General features: G+C 32.2%; 1 protein-coding gene across 7 annotated transcripts in view; it reads left to right on the top strand.

Annotated features, from left to right (window-relative positions):
• CEP128 (centrosomal protein 128) overlaps positions 1-22,508 on the top strand; it is a 269,958-nt gene that overhangs the window by 215,936 nt on the left and 31,514 nt on the right. For 4 of the 7 annotated variants that reach the window (XR_004231984.1, XR_004231986.1, XR_004231989.1 and 1 more), the window contains 3 exons: positions 4,269-4,424; positions 6,436-6,559; positions 6,974-7,021. The exons of 1 other annotated variant lie outside the window; for it this stretch is intronic. The gene's annotated coding sequence lies outside the window, so the exon portion shown is untranslated. Of the gene's footprint in view, positions 1-4,268; positions 4,425-6,435; positions 6,560-6,973; positions 7,023-22,508 lie in introns of those variants that run through there. 2 more of the 7 variants (XR_004231985.1, XR_004231988.1) reach the window with 2 other exon arrangements.

Here is a 22,508-nt window from a genome sequence, read left to right on the forward strand (position 1 = left end):
CATAATACAGAGAATATGAAAGAGAGAATTGGGAAATAAGGTTAGAAATAAAGGTTGGAGCCTGATTGTGATGATACTTAAAAATCAGATTGAAGAGTTTATGAAGAGTTTATATTTTATGCTAGAGACAATAAGTCACTAAACATTTTTGAACTGGGGAGTGATATTTCCAAACCTGTGCCTCTGAAAGATTATTTTGGGAGCTGTATACATGATGATATGAAAAGATATGGCTGGAGACAGCGATACCACCCAATTAGGATATTATACTAGACAAAGTGACAGGTGATGAGGACTTAAATTAGAATTATGTCTTTGAGAATGAAGAAAAGAGGGCAGATTTGAGAAATATAATGAATTATGGAATTGATAAGATAATGGCAACTGGTTTTAGAAACTGAAAAAAAAAAAAGTTGAGCATGCCTCTGAAATTGTGAACTTGGGTTTCATAAAAATAGTAAGGCCCTCAACAGAAATAGGATGATTTGAATGACGAATGGTTTAGGGTGAAAGATGAAATTCACAATTTCAAAGACGAAATTCATCATACAGACTTTTATTTAAAATACTTTTGAACCTCTTTATGGAAATGTTTAGCAGGATGTTGGTGATGTAAAACAGGAATTCTTTAGAGATAGTTTAAAAGTTGATTTATAAGTTTGAGAATCATTTGTGCTATGATAAAAATTGAACCTATGATGCCCGATGAAAAGGTAGGTTGAGAATAAGAGAGGCCTCTTGAGGGGTAAGAGATGAAAGTCAGGCAACAAAAGAATCTCAGCAGGAACAGTCAGCCTAGGGGAGAATCAGGAAGCCAAGGCAGAAGAAAGTATCTAGGAAAGCATATTGTTAGCATAATGAAAAGCCACATTGAGGTCAAGAAGGAAAAAAAGATCATTGGATTTAAAAATTAAGTTAATCTTGACAAGAGTGGTTTCAATTGAATGTTGGGACTAAACAACAATAAGGGGTCTTGAATAGGAAGAGAGGTACAATAGACATGTCTTTTTAGCAGATTGACAGTAAGATAAAAGAAAAGAATGAGAAAAGCAAAGAGAGGCCAGAAGAGGAATGAAAGAAGATTAGATAGAGCTGGAGAGAATGGAAGTCACCATGAGAATGATGGGTGAGAGAAAAAAAGCATTGGGTGTTGTGATCAGAAAGGAATTTCAGAATTTAAAATCATGGAGGTTAAACTGTTATGTATATGTACTCATGAAACCTAAGATTTGACTATACCTTTGAAAGGATTGAAAAGATTTTCAGATATTCTAAAAATTCTTACATTTTCTCTCCTTGACTTTTTTTCCAGAATAGTTGATCATGAGAGTTTTTAAAGTCTTGGTTTTGATTTAGGATTTCCTGTTTTCTCTTAGAATCATTGATTTCTATTGAGTCCATTCTAGTTTCTTGAAAATCTGTTATAAGATCTGATATGGATGACCAGCACTTATATTATAATGTCTTTTTCTAATTCTTTGCTCTCTAGTTTACATTTCATATAATACTTTTAATATACTGTCATTTTATAATGTTTAGAGTATTAAATTTTTGCTGTATTTTTTTTTCAGAAATTCTAATAGATATTATGGCTAAATTCTGATTTTGCTTGAGACTTTGCTTATAATTGTTATACAATTCTTTTGGCCTTCTGAGTTTCTGTTATGAACATATTTCTTTATCCCCAGTGTGTGTCTTTTGTCTACTTCTGTTTCCAGCTTTACTACCTTAATTGAGAATTTTGTGTCAGGGTGCACTGTGCACTTTTGAAAAGAGTGATGGTTATTCGATCGAGTACGATCTAAAATATCTGAAGTCCAACCACTACTTCTGGAAAATAAGTTCTGTGTTCTTCATGGACATCAGGAATGGCTGAAGTCAGAGAGTTACCAACTTTCAGAGCCCTAGAAGCATGATCTTATCTAGGCTGTGATCTGATCTCTTCCCTCCCAATCTGTTTTTCAGACTACTGACCCTAATCTTAGGCTCAAGAACATAGATGCATGGGTTCAGGTGTCCCTAGGTGGCCCTTACTCTTACTTACTTTTCCATTTTAGTATACAGTTTCAGGCTCTAAATGTCCCTGTGCAATTTTGATCTGTAAACTAGAAAGCTTCTTTGTGCTATACTCCTTTGTTTAGGTTTTTCTGATTGAACCACTTCCCTTGATCATATAGGCTTCTTGTTGATCTTTTTGTAGTCCTGGGTTATTTTCCTTCGATTTCTTGATTACTCAGTTCAGTGCTCTCTTTTGATCTTTAATGGAATTGTTGAAAATTTTTCTATTCTTTTTTCATTCTCTCTACCAACTTAGTTTGTGTGAAAATGTAAGTTGTGGGAGGTGTAAGAGGATGAATTGTAGGGTTAGGCTATTTGGAGTGACATACTTTTAGTCATCTGCTTTTTTCTATCTTTAGTTTTCATTAAAGATACCCTTGTATAGAGCAACATTATAAATATTTTGGAGAAATGAGCAAGGAGCATATAGGTCCATTGTTGCTGTTATATATCGTCATCTTTGTTTTAGTAAAAGCATAATCAGGGCTCTCTTCTGCTGTTTTTTCTTTTTAAAGATACGTTGAAATTTTTTCTTTTTTCTTTTTAAAGATACATTGAAAAGCAATTTCTCAATGCCTTTAAATTCATGTCACTTCCAGCATGGGCTTTTTCTATGTCTATCATTTCATTATGTAGCGTGTTCATTAAGTACTGAAGTATTTAATTTAAAAGGGATGCTTTAATTTTTTTCAGTTTCTTGTGAGTTTGTTTTATTTTCAATTTCATCTACAAAGTATGCTGGGACAAATTAGCTGAACTGGATCTCACTCCAAGTTCTTTGCATACCACAACTCCCCTCAACTGCCATTTTTTTTACTAATATTTAGGGAACAATATTTATTGTAATATCCTAACCATTATTTTATTTTATATTTTTCAGTAAACAAAAATGTATTTTCTTTTCTTATCATCTCTCCCCCATTGGGAAAAAAAGGAAAAATTGTAAAATATAAAATTATGTACGGTCAAGGAAAACAAATTTTCACAGTGATCATGTACAAAAAAGGTATCTTATTCTGTATTCTGTGTTTTCATCAGATTATAATACACTTCTATTATAATGTAGTATGCTTCATGAGACTTCTGAAATCATGTTTTCTGAGGTGATCGATTGATTTAAGTTGTCTTTACAGTATTGTTGTTGAATATATATTTTTCTCTTCTTTCTATTCACTTTATATCAGATCATACAAATCTTACCAATTTTATCTGAAACTATCTCATAAATCTCATAATTTTTATAACAGATATTTCATTAGATTAATATTTTACAATTTGTTTATGCATTTCCTAATTGATGGGTACCGTATCCACTTAGTTCCCATTTTATCATCATTACAAAAAGTTGCTCTATGTGCTGTATATGTTTTGTGTGTGTGTATTTATATAAAGAGAGAGAGAGAGAGAGAATCATTTCCTCTCTCTTTTTAATCTCTTTGGGGTATAGGCTTAGCAGGGATATTGCTTTGTCAAAGGGTATACATAGCTTAGTAACTTTTGGGAGATAATTCAAATTACTTTTCAGAATGGCTACACCAATTCACAGTTTCATTTAACAGTTCATTGGAATGCCTTTTCCCATAGCCTTTACACCATTTGTCATTTTCCTTGTTTTTTTTTTTCCCTCCAACTTTTTGCCTGTTAATGTTTGTAACTTAATATTAACATGCCCTATGTTGTTTTGCAAGTGTTTTATTCTTTATCTGAGACTTCCTTTTGGTTTTACACGGTAGAAATTAGTTATTTCTGTCTGAGGCATTAAATAAGATCATATACTATTCTGGTTGTGGCAATTGTTTTGCATTGATTAAAGTTAACTATGAACTTGCATTAGAGGTGATGCTTTTCCCTTATCCATCCCCTATTTTTCAGAATATAATAGCTTGTTTTGACAAGTTGCATTACAGTTATTGTAGTAATATACTTATCTTTATCTTTTCTTTTAAATTAGTGTTGATTTTGACCTTTAAACAATCAATGATACAACTAAACAGCTTATTCTGAAATGATTATGAAAATTACCATTATTATTCTATGTGTTAAGATAATGAAAATTTATCTTTTTATGGATATTGTATAAAAGTATTATAAAATATTCACAACTTATTATGAATTTTCTATAGATTTATGGTTTTCTTTAATTTTTTGGACCATGAAACATGTTTTCTAACACTTTGCTGTTATTCTTGGTACCTTTTTTCATACTGAAGTCAGAACTTCAACATGGATATTGGAGGCTCTCATCAGAAATTCTTCAGAGAATTTCATTACTTCACCAGTCTTTGCAATAGAAGCTGACATGTAATCATCTTAGTTTTGATGTTTATGAGTACTTAAAAATGATGAGCAATTTCTGATGAAATAAGGTATCTGATTTTCTGAGAACTGTTGAAGAATCTTTCCATTTACTTGCAACTAATTTGTCTTTTAGTTTAAATGATAATAAGAAAGTCAAATTTTTTTAATGATTAAATTTCTTTATTGTTATGTTAGCTCATTGGTGACTTAAGAATTGCACATAAGATTAATATCAATTATAAATTAATGTTTTATTTGAATAACAAGTATTAATTATTAATATCTGTTCCCTTGTGTACTATTCTACTATCATCACTGCAAGGATGAAAGGAGGCTGAAGATAATGGAAGGATATTTTTGTATTGTTTTCTGTGTTTGCTGGGATATCATGGCACACACACATATACAAATCAATCATTTACTGGGATTTTTCTTTTTTTTTTAAGTTGGTACATTGATGGTTGATATGTTGTATAGTCAGACCTATTCTTGAAACTAAAATAGTTTTGTGGAATGTGTCAACTAATTTGATTTTGCTCTTTGTAATCCAATTATCCGATAGTTTTATCTTAAAAGAAAGTATCATAATATCCTACTACTGTGTTCCTACTGAGGAAAACTAAACATATGAAGAGTTCTTTTTATATTTCATTATTAATCATGGAAAGCAGAAACATTGAGTTTCCATAAGTGTCACTTGGAAATTGTATATTTACTCACTGGAGTGAAAAATGCAAAACACTCACAAAAAATCAGCCCAAATGGTAAATGTCAGAATATTCCTTATGTTCCATTGTCACAGTGAAATGCCATCTGATAAGATTTTTTTTGACACAATGTTATATTGTCTCAATAAAATATGCACCAATTTAAATTAATTGTTATTAATTATATTTGCAACCTGAAAAGTTACATGTTAAAAAGGGACTTATGTAAAAAATGAAGTCCTGGGTTTCTGTTTTGACTCTGACTTATACATTGCTATTTGACTATGATCAAGTAAATCACTTACTCTCAGTTCCCTGTGTAGCTCTAAAACACTATAAGTCTCCATACCTTGAAAACATTGATCAAGAGCAAACAAAGAAAATATTTGCAACCAATTTTTTAATGTTTTCATTTTAAATGGCTTCTTATGTAGGGAGACTAGTTATATGATTTGTGCATTTATACTATATAAAATTCTTGAAGAAAGTGGCTAAACACATCTTTTTAATTCTTTATATTCAGATGGGAAATTTTGAGGTATCAAAGTACTCGTGGTTCAGTGATATTTGTTTCTGTTTTTTATATTAGTTAAAAAGAATTTATTAAATTCTTACTATATGCCAAGTATAGTGTTGCATACTGGGAATATAAAGAAAGGCAAAAAATTTGTTCTTAAGTTCACAGTCTACTGGAGGAGACAACAAGCAAGCAAATTTGTACAAACACCCTACATACAAGATAACAGGAAACAATTAATAGAATTAAGAGGGATTGGAAAAGCTTCATGTGAAGGAGATGGGAATTGATGGAAAATCAGGAGGTAGAGATGAAGGGGGGAGAGAATTCCAGGCGTTCAGGATAGCTAGAGAAAATTTGGGGAATAGCCAAGAAGGCAGGGTCAACATTTGAAAAATCAGTTTATCATCAGTAGCAGGGTTTAAAAAAAAAAAAAAAAAAAAAACATGTCTAGTGGACAAGTTCTGAACTTACATAATGACACTTAGGATTACAACTGTTTTATTCATAAAATGATCCACTATAGAATTCCTTTCTATAGTGTGTTTTGCTAATTAGTTTATTAACTACTTTACAGGAGATTGGTAAATGATTTTAAAATAATTGGGGCAATTTCTTACCTATATTGAGTGTTACACCTTTTTTTCAGATATATTTGATATAAAGATTTTCCCCCATAATTGGTAATCACTCTTCTTATTCTATTTGCATTGAATTAACTTGTGTGAAAACTTTTTTAGTTTCATGTAATCACAGTTATCTTTTTAAAAAAACGTTCTCCACCTATTTTTTTGTTATATATCCTTTCCTAAATCATAGGGACTGATTTGAAACATATCTCTTTCTGTTCATTAGAATATAACTCTTGTTAGGGAGGTCAGGAAGCAAAATGGGAATGAAGAGTTTAAAATTAAACATTAGGAAACTGTTTAAGAAGACTCATTATAAATGAAGGTACAACTCTCTCAGAAATTACAAGGTAAGTACATAATCAAGTATTATTTGATTTACTTGTAAAATTTGAAATGTATCTTTTATATAATAAGTGGTTCATTTTATAATATATTATAGAGAAGTTTACACTTTGCTAGAACTGTTGCCCTTACTTCTGTAGTGTTCTAGGACTCTCTATAAAGCTAACTGACCTGTGATAACAGCTTCCTGGCCATGCTTCTTGCACCTGTTCTCATTACTGGATTTGTTGGTTTGGAATGACTCAAATACCTTGAATCCCATTATCTTTGAACTTTTCTGAACCCATGAATTTTGGCTGTTATATTCTATTTTATAATATATACTTTGAGTGCTTCAGATAATATTCTTTTATCATTTATCATGTGAATTCTAATAAATTGTTAAATTAATTGATAGCTTTTCTCCATTTTTCATGAAGGTGAAAAAAAAAATGAAATGGATTTAAGATATACCTGGAAGATTTTAGGTAAGACATAAGGAAAACTTTAAAACTCTAAGATAAATAAAGAAGTAAAGGAATCTAAGATAGTTTATTTGTGTTTGGGGCATATGGAATAAATGATACTTGACAGAGAAAAAATTTTCCTTTTTAAACATCTTAAAATAATAAGATTGCAGTTTTTATATCTGGCAGGATCTATGGAGATTATGACAAAAATGGAGAAAGGTCTCCATCCAGCATGTTGGGCAGATCCTCATTGGTGGATTTTGGAAACAATATGGACAAGAGTTGCATAAGAAGGGCAGATGTAGATGCCATGTTATCTTTCTCAACAGAGGGAACTTCTAGATTTTTGAGATTACAGATATCTTTTAAAAATAGAGTATTTGAATAGTTGTTTTGGTTGACCTCATCCTCCTTTCTACCTCATTCCTACCTTGTAAGCTTATGAAAATGATCACCATGGACATGAATATTTTTCCTTTTACCAATGTGACAAACTTATAGACTCACTCTTAAAGATCAATTTTAAAATTCTTTATAATGTAGACATTAGGAATTCTGCAGGTCATACTAGGTACCCAGACCCATATTCTTTCTAGTGCGGCCCTAGGAGAAAAGAAGTTAAATAGTATCTCCAATGAAATGAGGGGAATTTAAGACAAGCATGTGTCAGAGAGGTTGAGACTAACAGAAAGACTCTTATGAAACTAACCATTTTAAGCACTTTGAAAAAACCCTTTGATTTCATTACCTATTACATTATCCATGTTCCCTTCAGTAAAACAGATCACAACCCCTCTATAGATAATAGTTGCATGAATTTGCAGTAGTATGATATAGTGGACAAAGTAATGAAGTTGGAGCTAAAATATCGTAGTTTGAATTTTGCCTAACTAGATGTGACTGTGGACAAGTCACTTAGTAGCTCTGAGACTCAGTTTTTTCATGTTTAAAATGGGGATAGTGACATTTGAGATACTCACTTTACAGAGAATTTACAAATAAAGCTCTGTGGAATAAATGTGAGTTCTCATCATCATTTTAATCTAGTTCAATCTTCTCCTGATGAACCTAAAGAGAATCATATAAGTGTTTACCACTGGCAACAGGGTTTGACATTTGGTATTGGTGCAGGTGGCTATACTTTTGTTCATTCTATGCACACAAGTAAGATAAGTGGACAAAATAAGAAGCTAGTTTCTCAATCTTCTATCTATATATTAAAGCAGGCTTAATTCTTTATGGGATTTATCAAAAAAGCCACCCCTTTCTTTCTATTTCTTTTTTTAATTTTAAAACTTTTTATTTTCAAAACATATACATAGTTTTCAGTATTCACTCTTGCAAAACCTTGTGTTCCATTTTTTTTTCTCTTTCTTTTTCCCCCTCTCCCCCGATGGCAAGTAATCCAATATATGTTAAACTTATACAATTCTTTTATGTATGTCTCCACAATTGTCATGGTGCACAAGAAAAATCAGATCAAAAATGGAAAAAAAAATAGAAAACAAAAAAGCAAACAACAACAACAAAAAAGTGAAAAGATGTGATCCACACCTAATTCCTACAGTCCTCTTTCTGGATGCAGATGTCTCCCTTTATTACAAGTCTATTGGAATTGGCCTGAATCACCTCACTGCTGAAAAGAGCCATGTGATGATCAGAATTGATCATCACATATTCTTATTGTTGCCGTGTACAATGATCTCCTGGTTTTGCTCGTTTCACTTAGCATCAGTTCATGCCTCTCTGAAATCATCCTGCTGATCATTTCTTATAAAACAATAATATTCCATAACATTAATATACCATAATTTATTTAGCCATTCTCCAACTGATGAGTCTTCACCAAGTTTCCAGTTTCTTACCACTACAACAAGGGCTGTCACAAACATTTTTCACATGTGGATCCTTTTCCCCTTTTTTATGATCTCTTTGGGATACAGACCCAGTAGAAACACTGCTGGATCACAGTTTTATAGCCCTTTAGGCAGAGTTCCAAATTGCTCTCCAGAATGGCTGGATCAGTCCATAACTCTACTAACAGTGTATTAGTGTCCCAGTTTTCCCACATCCCCTCCAACATTTATCATTATCTTTTTCTGTCATTTTAACAAATCTGAAAAAGATGAAATGCTCCCTCAGAGTTGTCTTAATTTGCATTTCTCTGATCAATAGTGATTTAGAGTATTTTTTCATATGACTAGAAATTGTTTTAATTTCTTCTTCTGAAAATTGTCTGTTTATATCCTTTGACAATTTATCAGGAGAATGTATGCTACCTCTTTAAGACCAGAACACCATTTTAGTAAAAATGAATATCTTGAGGGGAAGTAGTTCCTACTTTCTTTTCTGTAATGGATCTTCCCTTTCCATTACCTGTTGTCAAAATAGCTCTGTTTTTCTAATGTCCTCAACTGTGTTCCTATCCCTATTTTAGCACATCTTTGTATCTTGTACTGGTGATATTAGAAAAGGCAGAGGGAACATGATGTTGGCTTCAAGTATTTGGAGACCTGTCCTATTTGAGAGGAATTAGACAACTTCTCCTTGCCCTCAGATTTCAGCAGCAGTTTGAACAATAATGGAAACAGAAGAGGCATATACTTGTCAAAAGGAAAAACTCACTAAAAATTGGAACTATCTAGAAGTTGAATGGATTGCTTCTTTCAGTAGTATGTTCTTCACTAAAGTTTTTCATACAAAGGCTAGATAACTCTGTCTGGCTACTATAAAAGGAGTTCTTATTTAGATCTAGATTGGACTAGATGACTTTTATGCTTGCTTTCAACCCTTAGATTCTGTGATTCTGAGTGTCAACTCTTAAGTAGGCAGTGTACTGGCATATGAGTATGGGCTTTCTTAGCATCAGATGTCTTGTCTTAGTTGAAAAATGAGTCTCTGAAGTCATAAATATTTATATTTCACCTCCCTTTAATATTCCTTAATGCACCTCTTAACATTACATTAATAAGATTTTTTAAATGATGCATTTTTTGGAGAATATTCTTGTCTGATGAGTCAGTTTTGGATTATCTTAATCTTCTACACACCCATATCTCAATCTGGAAAAACATTCTAAAAACAAATTTAATTGAAATCTGTGATTACATGTATAGCAGTTTTGAATTTTCTTATTTTCTGAGTGCAATCTGGTCTGAGTATCAGGGAGAACCAACTCAATTTGCGTTTAGATTTTGTGTTAGGGCGAATGCATTTGCCCTAAAATTGAAACATAGTGATGAATAATTCACAGATATTAACATGCTATGCTGAATAATAAAAGTAACATATGGTCTTCAATATATTAAGCAAATAGCTTTTCCAAATTATCATTTAAGTTTTTTTTTTTTTAAGCAAACTAGCCAGAGAAAACTGTTCTTTCCTTTTAGTCTTTGCTCAGATATTTTGATGGCTCTGTGACCTCATTAATGGCAGTAATGAAGATAGCAACACATTCCTGCCCCTCTTATCCCATGTGATTCTTATCATTATTCTCTTTTAAGTTTTACATAATGTGTCAACTCCAATGTGCTTTAGAGCTTTGTTAATCTATTCTTTTGTTTCTTTGGTATTTTTCTCTTAGTAAATCAAGTTTCTCATTGCTTTTTAAATTTTTAGACCTTAATTTCTTTTATAGATAGACAATGAAATAATCTTATTTTCAATGCTTGTTTGACATAGTAGTAATAATATCTGACATTTATATAAGACTTTAAGGTTTATAATATCAATTATATAAAATAGATCAAACATATGTCTCATTTTCTAATGTTGTGAATTGTAACCAAGATTAGTGTTCCCCCTTTAGTAGTACATAAAAAATCAGAGAAAATGTTAATATGTTGAAAATAATAACAAAACTGTGGTTAATGTAGAAGAAACTCTCTCTACCTCAGAATTGCACAAAATACTAAGAGGAAAAGGAAAACTTATTTCTAAATTTGAGGTTACCTAATAGCATGACTTCAGATGTTGATTTTTCAAAACCCCTTTGGCCTAACTTAACTATATTCCTCTTATAAAATATAATAGGACATCTACAAATACCATATGCCAAAATAACGAATCAGCAAGTATTCAAGAGAAGCAGTTTGGATAATGTCATTAGTGTTGATTACATTTTATTCAGGGCATTCTGGGATTAGGTAAATATATTTGTCTTTACTAATGTTATACTTATGTATTCCATCTTACAGTAGCAATATTTAAACTTATTATGTTTTTCCTCTCAATAGTAGCCTCTGAAAGCTTACTTATTTGTTTAGGGACTCTATAATACTCTTAGTAGAGATTCTGTTCCCTCTTTGTACTATTATTAGAATGTTTTCTCTGGTGTATCTGGTGGGGAAATAAAAGAAAATTTAAACAATTTAAATTTCAAAAGCTAAAACCAAAAATCTGCATCATGAAGATGAAGCCTTTTGCCTTGTCTAGCCAAATCCTTCTCTATACATCATTGATTTCATTCCATCCCATCTTTTTTTCATTTTATGTATGCTGATGTTTCTCTGATCTACTTAAGCCATCCCTAATCTATCTTTCAACTTCTCATCTCACGTCTCTAACTGCCTATAAAACATCTTGAACTGGATATCCTACTTAAACTCAGCATATCCCAACCTGAACTCATTTCTTCCCAGCAAACACCCCTCTTCTTATCTTTACTTTTACTGTCTAGGGTACCTTTTAAGCTTTCAAACTAACTCCTCAATGACACAGATCCAATATCCAATCTCTTGCCAAATATTGGGGATTTTTCCTTCATAACCTCTCTAATAAATCCCCTTTCTCTACTCTGACATTGCAAGTACCTTGATATAGCCTCCTACCTCATTCTTGGACTATTATAATTTTATTAGACTCCCGGCTCAAGTCTCTGCATTTCAGTCCGTCATCCATTTAGTGGTCAGATTGGTCTTCCTAAAGCAAGTCAGACTATGTCACTTTCCATCTGAACAACTCTGATGGCTCCCTGTCATCTCTAGAATCAAGTAGACAATCTTCTCTTTAGCTTTCAAATCTATTTATAACCTGCCCTCCTCTTAGCTTTCTAGATATCTTTATATCTTACTTACACTCATGTACTCTGTCAAACTGTGACATTGACCTTCAAAATATTCCTTGCATAAGATACTCCATTTACCGATTCTAGTCATTTTTCACTAGCTCTCCTTTGCCTGGAATTCTCTCCCTCTTTCTCTGTCTTTTGGCTTTCTTGATTTCCTTCAAATCCTAGCTAAAATATGCCTCCTCTAAAAAGCGTTTCCTTTGATGTCTTCCTTCTTTTGATTATCTTCAATTTATTCTTTATGTAATTTGTTTATACATAGTTATTTGCATGTTTTCTCTCCCCTTAAACTGTGAACTCTTTAAAAGTAAGGACTTTGGCTTTTGTTGTATCCCCAGTGCTTGTTAGCACAATGCCTGGCACATAGTAAGAACTTAATAAATGATTAATTACTGAGTGTTGGCTCTTGCCTGCTTTTTCTTTATTACTTTTGACATTTTCCTTTGAGGGATTCATGATTTCATTGATGTGATGTGATTGATTTGATTTGATGTGATTTTTCTCTTCACTGAGGCAGAGAAATTGCTTTCCTAAAATCTAGTTTGACTGTCAGATTATGCTTGACAGAATAGTCTACTTTTTCACAAAGTTCTCATTATTTCTACCTCAGTAACCATTTCCTTACTATCTAGCACAATCAGATCCAGAATGGCAGAATTCCTTGTGTTTTCTTGTACCTTTTAATGGTTGAGATTATTGTTAAATCAAATGTAAAATATTTCATCTATTTCCAGGTTTCAGGAGAAAGAGAAAGGGGAGAGACAAATATTGGGAGAGGGGGAAAAGAGGGAGGAAAAGAGGGAGAGGGAGAGGGAAGGTGTGAGTTAGATGTCCTGCCCGTTATTTTTAATCAGCTGCTGTCAAAGGCAATATTCTAAACCAGGTTTTCTATCTACAAGTTCAGTACTGGATTTGTCTTGTCTGAGCTGTGTGACCTTTAATAAGACATTCCATTCAATTCAACTCAACAAATAATTATTGAACACTTACTAGGTAAACTGGGCTTGGCTAAGTGTTGGGAAGACAGATGAAAAATGGTGGCCATCACCACCAGAAAAAAAGGCCATCAAAGGCCTTGTTATATTCCATTTGTTTGTACTTCTTTTTTGTCTTCTTCCTCCTCCTTTTCTAGAGTGAGAGACTTGCTTGGCCCACTGAAAGGTTAAGTGACATATCGCACCAACATGTGTTAGACAGAAGACTTCAAAACTTTTCCTTACAACAACTCTGTAAAGTTGTCAGCATAAATATCTAACACTTAAGAAAAAAGCAAAATAAAATTCTGCATTTTTATTAAACTTAAAAAAAACCTTTTATGTCAAACTGTACAGTTATTAGAAATATACAATTATCAAGAAGTAGAGTAATTTAGCTGTCTCACACATCTGGCAAGTGCGTAAAGTGGGAGTTGACTTGATATGACCATTGTGAGTATCAAAATACATGGGTGGCAATTAAATGTACATTATTCTCTTATAAAATAGAAAGTTCACATTGAACAGTAGAAAAGAATTCCAGATTTTAACTTAGAGTACTTATTGCCATTCACTAACCTATATTATCTAGGGCTAATCATTTAACCACTGTGAACAAGCCTCAGCATCTTCATCTGAAAAATGAAATGATTGAACCTTTAAATCCTCTTCTGGGTCTAGATGTGTGATAATATCTTTTAAAAGTTATCACCAGGTACTTACCTGTGTTAGAACATGCTAGTATGATAGAGTGATATGTACATATTAGAGGATAAAATATATGCTTAAAAGTAAAATGTTTCCTCTTTGAAAAAAAGAGGCATGTTTGAGAAACATCTTTATAGGACTTTTTCTCTTCATGAAGTGAAAACAAAAGAATGATGCAAAGGAATAAATAGACAGTGACTAAAGTGAACATTTTTCCTTCTTGTTAACCATTTTAAACTATAATTTTTAAAATGTCATAACTGCTTAGAGGAAAATGATTATATATTTCTTAAAAAAGCTTTTTTAAAATTTCTATCTTAATAAATGCCTTTTCAAGCTACATAGCTACTTAAGGATAATAGGTCAGCAGCCCGTAACAATAACCATTAATTCTTCACCAGAGAGAAAAAAGAAATTTCATTTTCATTACTCCTTCAATAAGACCAAGATTTCTAGTGTTATGGTCAACTATAGATGACATATGCACAGAAATGGGGCATAAGATACTGTAAGATTTATTATATAAGACTTATACTCAGCCTATATAATATATATGTATATATGTATATATATAATATATATGTATATATTATATTATATATAATATATATAATATAATATATATACTCAACCTATATAAATAAGTTGCTGTGACTTCCTTTTGCTACTTTGTAAACATATATTCATAACTCCGACTAATACAGTATGATGCTCTACTACTGAGGAATCCAGTTATCAAAATAAAAGATAAGGTCAATTCACACAATGAGAGAGAGTTTAAAAGAATTACCACTATCTATTCTATACCATTTTTATATTGGCAACTTCAAGACAAAAAAAATAGATGATTACCTAATAAAACTTGAAATATTCATGTTAAAAGAACATGAAAAAGATCTTAACCCATAAACTAAAACCAAACAAAAGAAAAAAATTGTAGTTCAGACAGATGTTTGGGTGAATCATATTAAACTGTGAAAGAGTAATTGATTGCTATACACATTATTTTTGATAATTAAAAAAGAAAGCTTTTCACCAAAATTCTTTATTTTTTGCGAAAATTATGTGTTTAATCCCTAAACCAGATATGGAAAATGCAGAAATGTCTATAGCTCACTAGCACAAATGAAAATTTATGAAAAATATTAAATTAAATCCTTGCAATCCAGTAATATCTCCCAAATTTTTGTATTGTGAAGTTGGATTTCTACTAATGATAAAAGAATGGTTCAATGGTAGAGGGAAAAATAGTATTATCATGGTAAAAGCAAAGACAACATAAACTACATGGATCTCTCAAGAAACAGAAAAGGCCTTTGACAAAAAAAAGACAACAATAATTTATGCTAAAAACCTAAGAAAACACAGGCAGAAAAGGGCAATATTTCAATATTATTTTTTTAAAAAAAGTATATTTGTTGTATTCTCTCTGAGACTACTCCTGCAACTCATATTTCTCTTGAGAGACTGGACCCTAAAATACAATAACTCCTTCTCCACTCAAGAATCTGGGCCTGGTACTGTGGCTCATAAACCCTACTTTAGTGTTAACTAATTAGCAATCAAAAAATCATTGAACTTCATTAGCTTCTGAATAAAGGGTTTACTGGTATGTTGTAACCAAAATAATTGGTACAGAGTCTTCCAAACTGGGGCACATTTTGCCCTTGAACACACAAAGTCCCTGAGGAAAGGTAATGAAGCACACATGTAGGGAAAATGAGTGACAAAATTGTACCCCCTAACTCCTTGCCCTCAATGTCCTTTTCTCCCATTCTGGAGTACTCATGTACTTTCACCTTAGGTGTTATCCCTCTGCTGGTGACTGAGTGATGGTGGCTTTCTGGAATTCAGATTATGCCCTTTATTCTTCAAAAGTCACAATTCATGAAGCTACCAGTCTTTGAGTCTTTCTATATTATTATTCTGGATTCCTCTATCATCAGCAGCTACCATTCTGGTGGTTACTTTTTCATCCCGTTTTATTTAAGTGTCAAAGATAGTAAAGACTCAAGCTATCACAGAACTTGATTACCTCTAGGTTGGACCTTCCAGCTGCTGCCCTGTAATCTCTCCCAAGCTTTTAATGCCCACAAGCTTGCTGTATGGTCATGTTCATGAATTTAGCTGAAGGTTGCTAATTGATCACCTCCTGATTCTTGTGGCTCTTGCTTTAATGAACTCTACTACAAACTCCAGTCATCAATGGGATTTCTGATGATGAGATCTATCTATCTATCTATCTATCTATCTATCTATCTAAAGTTTACCTGGCCCCTCTCTTCTTGGAAAACTAGAGTGACTACTGATCTATGATTAACACTTGATAGAAATGTATAGCCTAATGTCCTTAGAAATTGCTTCCCCAGATGGTAATTGAGGTCTGGACTGGAAGCAAGACTCAGGATAAGAATTTGGAAGAGGGTATGGCTACTCCTAAGAGTAATTATACTTAGCTATCTCTTAGTGGCTTTTGATCAGCAGTTGGTGGTTTTGGTGGCAACCATAGGAAGAGGGATAGATCTTTTCTCCACAATGATTTCTTTCCTCAGTGATGGCTTTAAGGATTGGATTAAAAGGTCTGGTAGTTTGGGGAACACTGTTATTGCTAAAAGTTGGAATCAGGTTCCTGGTCTCTCTCTTTTCAGTGTCTTATGTATTATGATCTTAAAAAAAAGTTTTTTTTTTTCCGTGGTGTGTCCATGTTCACCAAAATCCTATGTAGAAAATTAATCGAATATAAATAATCCCGGAGAACCTGTCATGAGATAAATTCTGCTTTTGATGAAAATCTCAGCACTGGAAATCCAATAAATATTTTCTTCATTGTTTGTGCAAAATTCATAACTAAATCTATATTATTTATCAATAGTCATCAAATTATATCAGTAGTTAACAAATTTGATTTCTTTCCTACGATTCTGAATTTTCCTGTGGTTATCTTGATAAATAAAACTTATGTAGAAAGAATCAAAAGCAGTAAAAATAAATATCTTGTTTCAAGATAAGCATTTCTAGGATAAAGTGTATTTATAAAAAAAAAAGATGTAAAGCAAAATATGTGTGTAGTCCAATTAGAAGTCAATTCTCTACTTAAATCTGCAACAAGACTCTTTTTTCCTCTTCTATCCTTCTATCCTTCTAACCTAGAAGGAGGCAAAATTGAAAGCTTCAATTTAACTGTGATGAGCAGATGCATTAATTGATGCAAAAATTTGCTTGATCCTTCAAGGTATTCTTAAATTCCAAGGATGAGTGGAGGAAAAAAGTAGCACAGATAATTCTTGTGCCTTAAAGTTCTCTCCAAAATGTTTAGATATATGTTTATGCACAAATATTGATACATATGTGTGTGATTTTTTAATATGTACACATACAGTGTATTATGTTTTATGGCAAAGGCTTGTTGTTTACTTTCCTCTTTTATCCCACATTATTTAGTATAGGCTATCTCTGCCTGTACATAGTAAACTTTGATTTCTGTCATGAACTGAATTGGAGGACTGCATTTGCTTCTGCAGTGAGTTTCTGCTCACTGAGGCTGTGCTCACAAAGCTTATTTTTTAAAAGTTTTAATATAAATTCATCTTTTTTCATCTGAAATTAGTGTGTCCTTATTAAATTCTTTGGGGGTTACCCCCCCCAAGATAAATTGTAACCTAATTTCTCTTGAAAGTTTTGGAAGAACTATCTGAGGTAAATGTTAGACAGAACATCATTATTATTTGGCCTAAGATGCATGTCTCCCTGTAAATTGATCTGAACTCTTAACAATGATATTGGACCTTTCATTATCCATGCCTCTATAAAAATATTCAATTGACTTAGCATCTTACTTCATATGTTTGTTATTTTTCAGGGGCCATTTAAAATTTCATTGTAACTTTGGGTGCTGAATTTGCAAATATTTAGTCTATTTTATTCTCCTCCATTGACTTAAATTACTTATTTAACTTGAAATCTTGGTCTGTTCATCTGCTTGTATCCAGGGTTATCAGAACAATATTCTCACAGTTCTGAGAAATTCTGAGAAATCACAAAAATCACAATGATTTTTTCTTTTGTGAAATTTAACACCTTAAAAGAAAGTTTGTTGCATCTGCAATCTTTGCTTTATTCTTTCTCAATTCTTCCTCTCCTATCCCAGACTTTACCTGTCTCTCAAATAACCATTTACCCTTATTAAACACCTGGGCAAAAGCAGTAAGGAATCACTAAGCTAAATTTCTTGGTTACACTTAAGATTTGAATATGGGGGGCTATTTAAACAGGTTTTTTGTTTGCTTTCTTGAATAAAGTCCAAACTCCTTAGTGTGGTATTTGAAACCTTTTAAAAATTTCCCTTATCTTTTGTCCCTACCTTATCTTTTACATTTATCTCCTGTTCTAAATTTGCTCCTAGCTTAACTGAACACTCAGTCTTCCTTGACCATGCTCTCTGTTTTCTTGATTCCTTACCTGATTGCCAAGGTCTGGTATGAGCTCTTGTATGAGGATAAGACAGAAACTCATCAGATGGAAGTCTCTTTCCATCTATGAGTATCTTATTGCACTTTATACTTCTCTTTAGGTGTTTATCATGTTATATTTTTGCTGTAATTTTTTTGTATATATCCTTTCCTGAAATTTCACACAGGCCCTTATACATCATATAATAGGGTCCTGTTTTTCTTGCTGTTTTCCCCTAATTCCTAAAATAGTGATTGACATCTAGTAGCCACCTAATAAATAGTGAATAAATTAGGTGTGTACTTTTAAGTTCTCCTAATTTGTGCTAATGAAAGGATTGGCCTTTTTAAAAGCCATTATTCACTGTAATCTTATCTTTATAGTAAAAATATTCGAGTATGATATTGCATTAGATACTTTATGTATTATCCAGACAATTGTATTCTAATTCCTACAAGATAAAGAGTCAAAAATATTTAATGTAGAAATCTATGAACAGAATTCTAGTTGCATGTATTTGTGTGGGGAGGGATGAGAGAAGCCAGGATATGGGAGAAAAGAGACTCTGAGTAATTCTAAAGAAGTTAAGGTATTTGCTGAACTGATGGTTCTTTCTGCCTCCTATAAATCTGTATGAATAATAAGCATCATGAAAGAAGTCACACTTTAGATTTTAAATCCTATTTATCAGTTTTTATTTCAGTATATTTTAATAGGAAATTCACTTGGTAGTTGGGAACTATTAGTGCTATTCCTTATCTATTCTTACCAAGTAAATGTCAGGAAAAACTAAATGGAAAAAAAAATAACAATGACAATAATATATTATTAGTACAAGGGAAGCAGAAAGAAGAAATAAAAAGATGCAAATGAGTTTATGAAGAGTTAAAAGAGGTGGTCTTTTTCTTTTTGGTAGAAATGTGTTCATATTAATATAGAAGCGGCGTCTGTTTTATTTATACTGGGCTGATTTCCTTTAAAGCAAAATGGGAGGTTTTCTTTGATTTTGGTGGGCCTCTGGGAATCTAAGTAAATTATTATTTGGACTTCCTTGTCTCTTAAGGCATAAATAGACTCAGCTTGGAGTAATTCCTGTTCCCTTGGAGAGATGCCTTTAGGACCCAGAATTTCCAGTTGCTCTAATGGCAGGAAATAGTATTTTCTTTGAGTTTTATTAGGGATTTTATTTTTTTTAACCTTATTAAAAATAATTTTAAAAATTCATTTATTTGTTTTTGTATTTTGTGGTGCATAGTACTTTATCGCATACAAACCTCAAGTTTGAATCTCTAGATTTTCCCTGAAGTATGTCTGGCTTTGAGGAGGAAGGATGTTGGGAGGGGAAAAAATATATGTATATATTTTATATGCTTCAAGAAAAACACATATTTTCTTGTATATTATACACACATTAAATGTATATATATAATACTTTCTTGAAAAGGTTTTAGATATGATCATTATGAATAAATTATGAAAATAACATTTATGATTATGTGGTAATAAGTACTTTTATTCTCCTTTAAACTCTTTGATCCAGGGAAAACTTGATACCATCTCTGCTTCTTTTTTTCCCTTAAATAACCTCTTTAGTCTCCCAGTTTTTGTACTTGACATGGAGTAGCTTAGGCTTTAAATGAACTGGGACTGTTAAGGAAGGTCCTGAGTTCTAGTGAAGGAGGTTGATTATTTTCCTGGAACTTCTGTTGTCTGTATCTGATGGCAGTATTAAATTTTAGAGTGGATTTCTGGTTTATTTCTGGAGGTTTGAGCCCCCTATAGTTTTGAAAAGATTGTGATTTCTCAATGTTCTCATTATCTTCTTTATCAAAATTTTCTTTAGGCACAATTTCTTCTCCCCATACCTCCATAATAACTGAAACCTTTTCTGGCATCTCCCTATTGCTTTCATCTGCCATTTAATAATTGTTTGTTGATTGATTGACTGATAGAGAGATTGAGACCAGGCTTAAATGGATAGCAATTAATTTTAACCATCTGAGCTATCCACCTTTTAGTCTAAATATTCTGTTACCAACCAGGTACTGTAATACAGAATGACTTGGACTTCAAAATCTTCTGTAGCACACATGGATGATAGAGGTACTAATTGTAGGTTTAACATTTTAATTTTAATTTAATGCTTGGTGTGTTAAAAGGAGATTATACAGTATTTAGCACTTTTAGAGAAATCTGAAGTATAAAAGTCACAGGATTAAAAATGTTAATAATATGGAAATATTCTAGGAAGTGGGCAGGTAGGTAGTACAGTGGATAGAATGACAGACTTGGAATCAGGAATCCTTGATATCAAATCTGCTTACTAGCAGTGTGACTCTGGCCAAATCACTAAACCCTGTTTGCCTCAATTACCTCATCTGTAAAATGCATTGGAGAAGGAAATGATAAATCACATTAGTGTCTTTGCTAATAAAATCTCCAAAAAGATCATAAAGAGTTGGACACAATTGAAACAACTGAACAACTAAATCCCAATAACTGGCTACCCATTGAACGGCTATTGAAATTGGTTCCGTTGCTAAATAGAGAATTACATTGGTTCTCATAATAATTAATTTACTTAAGCTACAAAGTTTTTTTGTTATTTGTTTTTAATATAGCATTTGTCTTATGAAAGACTATTGTTATATTTCTGCTGTCTGAGGATTAGCGTAGCTAGTTTGGAAAGATTAATCAGCAGTTTGGCTATAGTGTGATGATTTTTTTTTTTCTTTTGGAACTAAAACAGCTCTTGAAGTCCATCTGCTAAGTTAGGGATGAGTTGTGATCTGTATTGGCAAATGTAGTATTCACATTAATGAGATTATAAATCTCTGTGGGAAGCAAGTATTAGTAGTTACAGGTCAGCCTCAGAAACATGGCATTGAAAGCTGGGATATTGATCAAGAAACTGATACTACAAAGGAGCATAAATAGAAATCATAGAATGGAGAGTGATATTTTATATAAGGGAATATATGGCAGGCTTAGAGTAGGAATAAAGTGGGTTTGAGTTCTGGTATTATATACCAGGTTTGGGACCTTGTACATGTTCCTTGATCTCTTTGAGCCTTTTTTTTTTTTTTTTTTTTTTTTTTTTGTTGGGGAGGGGAGAGAATTGACATAACTACTTATTCTGTAACTGTAATTTAATTTCACTGATTAACTGATCAGAAAATATTCAGATATTTTTAAAGTATTAGGTCTGTAAAAATTATTAAAAGATCATTTTGATTAAAAGCGTATAGCTTCTAAATAGTTTAACATCAGCATAAAACACTTTTGTTAACTCACTCGCTTGTTTGATTATTGGACCAGAATAGGAGTAGAGGTGGATACACAGTAGACTGGAGAAGAGGGATCACAAAAGAACCTTGAGTATTTCATATTTCTGTTTTGGGTTAAAATGATGGTGTCATTTGATGGTAGTTTGTTCTCTTTTGTTCTCTCTTTGTTTTCCTATCTCTCCCCAACTTTCAGTAAACTTAATTAGATTTGTTGATGAGACCCTAGAGGCAAATGTGGAACTTTTACACCCCCAGTGACTGAGGAAATTTCATCTTATATCAAGTAAGGGTCATCATCATATAAAGAATCCTGTTTTTGACTACATGCTTCCAACAATCCAAAAAAGGTGTTCTTGGCAGAGATTTCTGTAATTTGCTGCACAATTAATTGTAAGATAAATTGATTTTTACATAATAAAATTTAGTCTAGTAGCAACATATTAAGAAGTACTAGTTGAAAATGAAATTTTTGCTCTTTTGTATTTTTACCCTCAACAACTAATTTTCTCTAAAACTTTTATTTTAAATTATATTTTGATAGCAAAGAGTGACTTTGACATCATTAAAATTTTGCAATATATTTTTGTTGTATAAAGTAATGTAATAAAATAATAATATTCTAGATAATTATAAATATAAACTATTTCCTATTCTCATGTAATTTGCACATTAAATGAAAAGGTCCTTGTATTTTTAATCACTATTTTGACATCAACTTTACCCCTTATAGGATTATTTCTGTTAAAACTGTCTTTTTCTGTTCTCTCCTTCCTCTCCCATCTCTCCCTTTTTCTCTCTCTCCCTTTCCATCTTCCTCTCTCTCACGCAATTTTATACACACACACACACACACACACACACACACACATCTAGTGTGATGATATTTTTTGTGTATGTATATGGTGCGCATATACATATGCACACCCATAAATCTGTAACATAGATCTCTTTTCTGGCTAAGTATCTCCAAACTTAATTAAACTGACTCTTTGATGACACAAAGTTCAGAGACAAAGCTT

This window comes from Sarcophilus harrisii, chromosome 2 (assembly GCF_902635505.1).
Source record: "Sarcophilus harrisii chromosome 2, mSarHar1.11, whole genome shotgun sequence".
In the NCBI taxonomy this organism is placed as follows: Eukaryota; Metazoa; Chordata; class Mammalia; order Dasyuromorphia; family Dasyuridae; genus Sarcophilus; species Sarcophilus harrisii.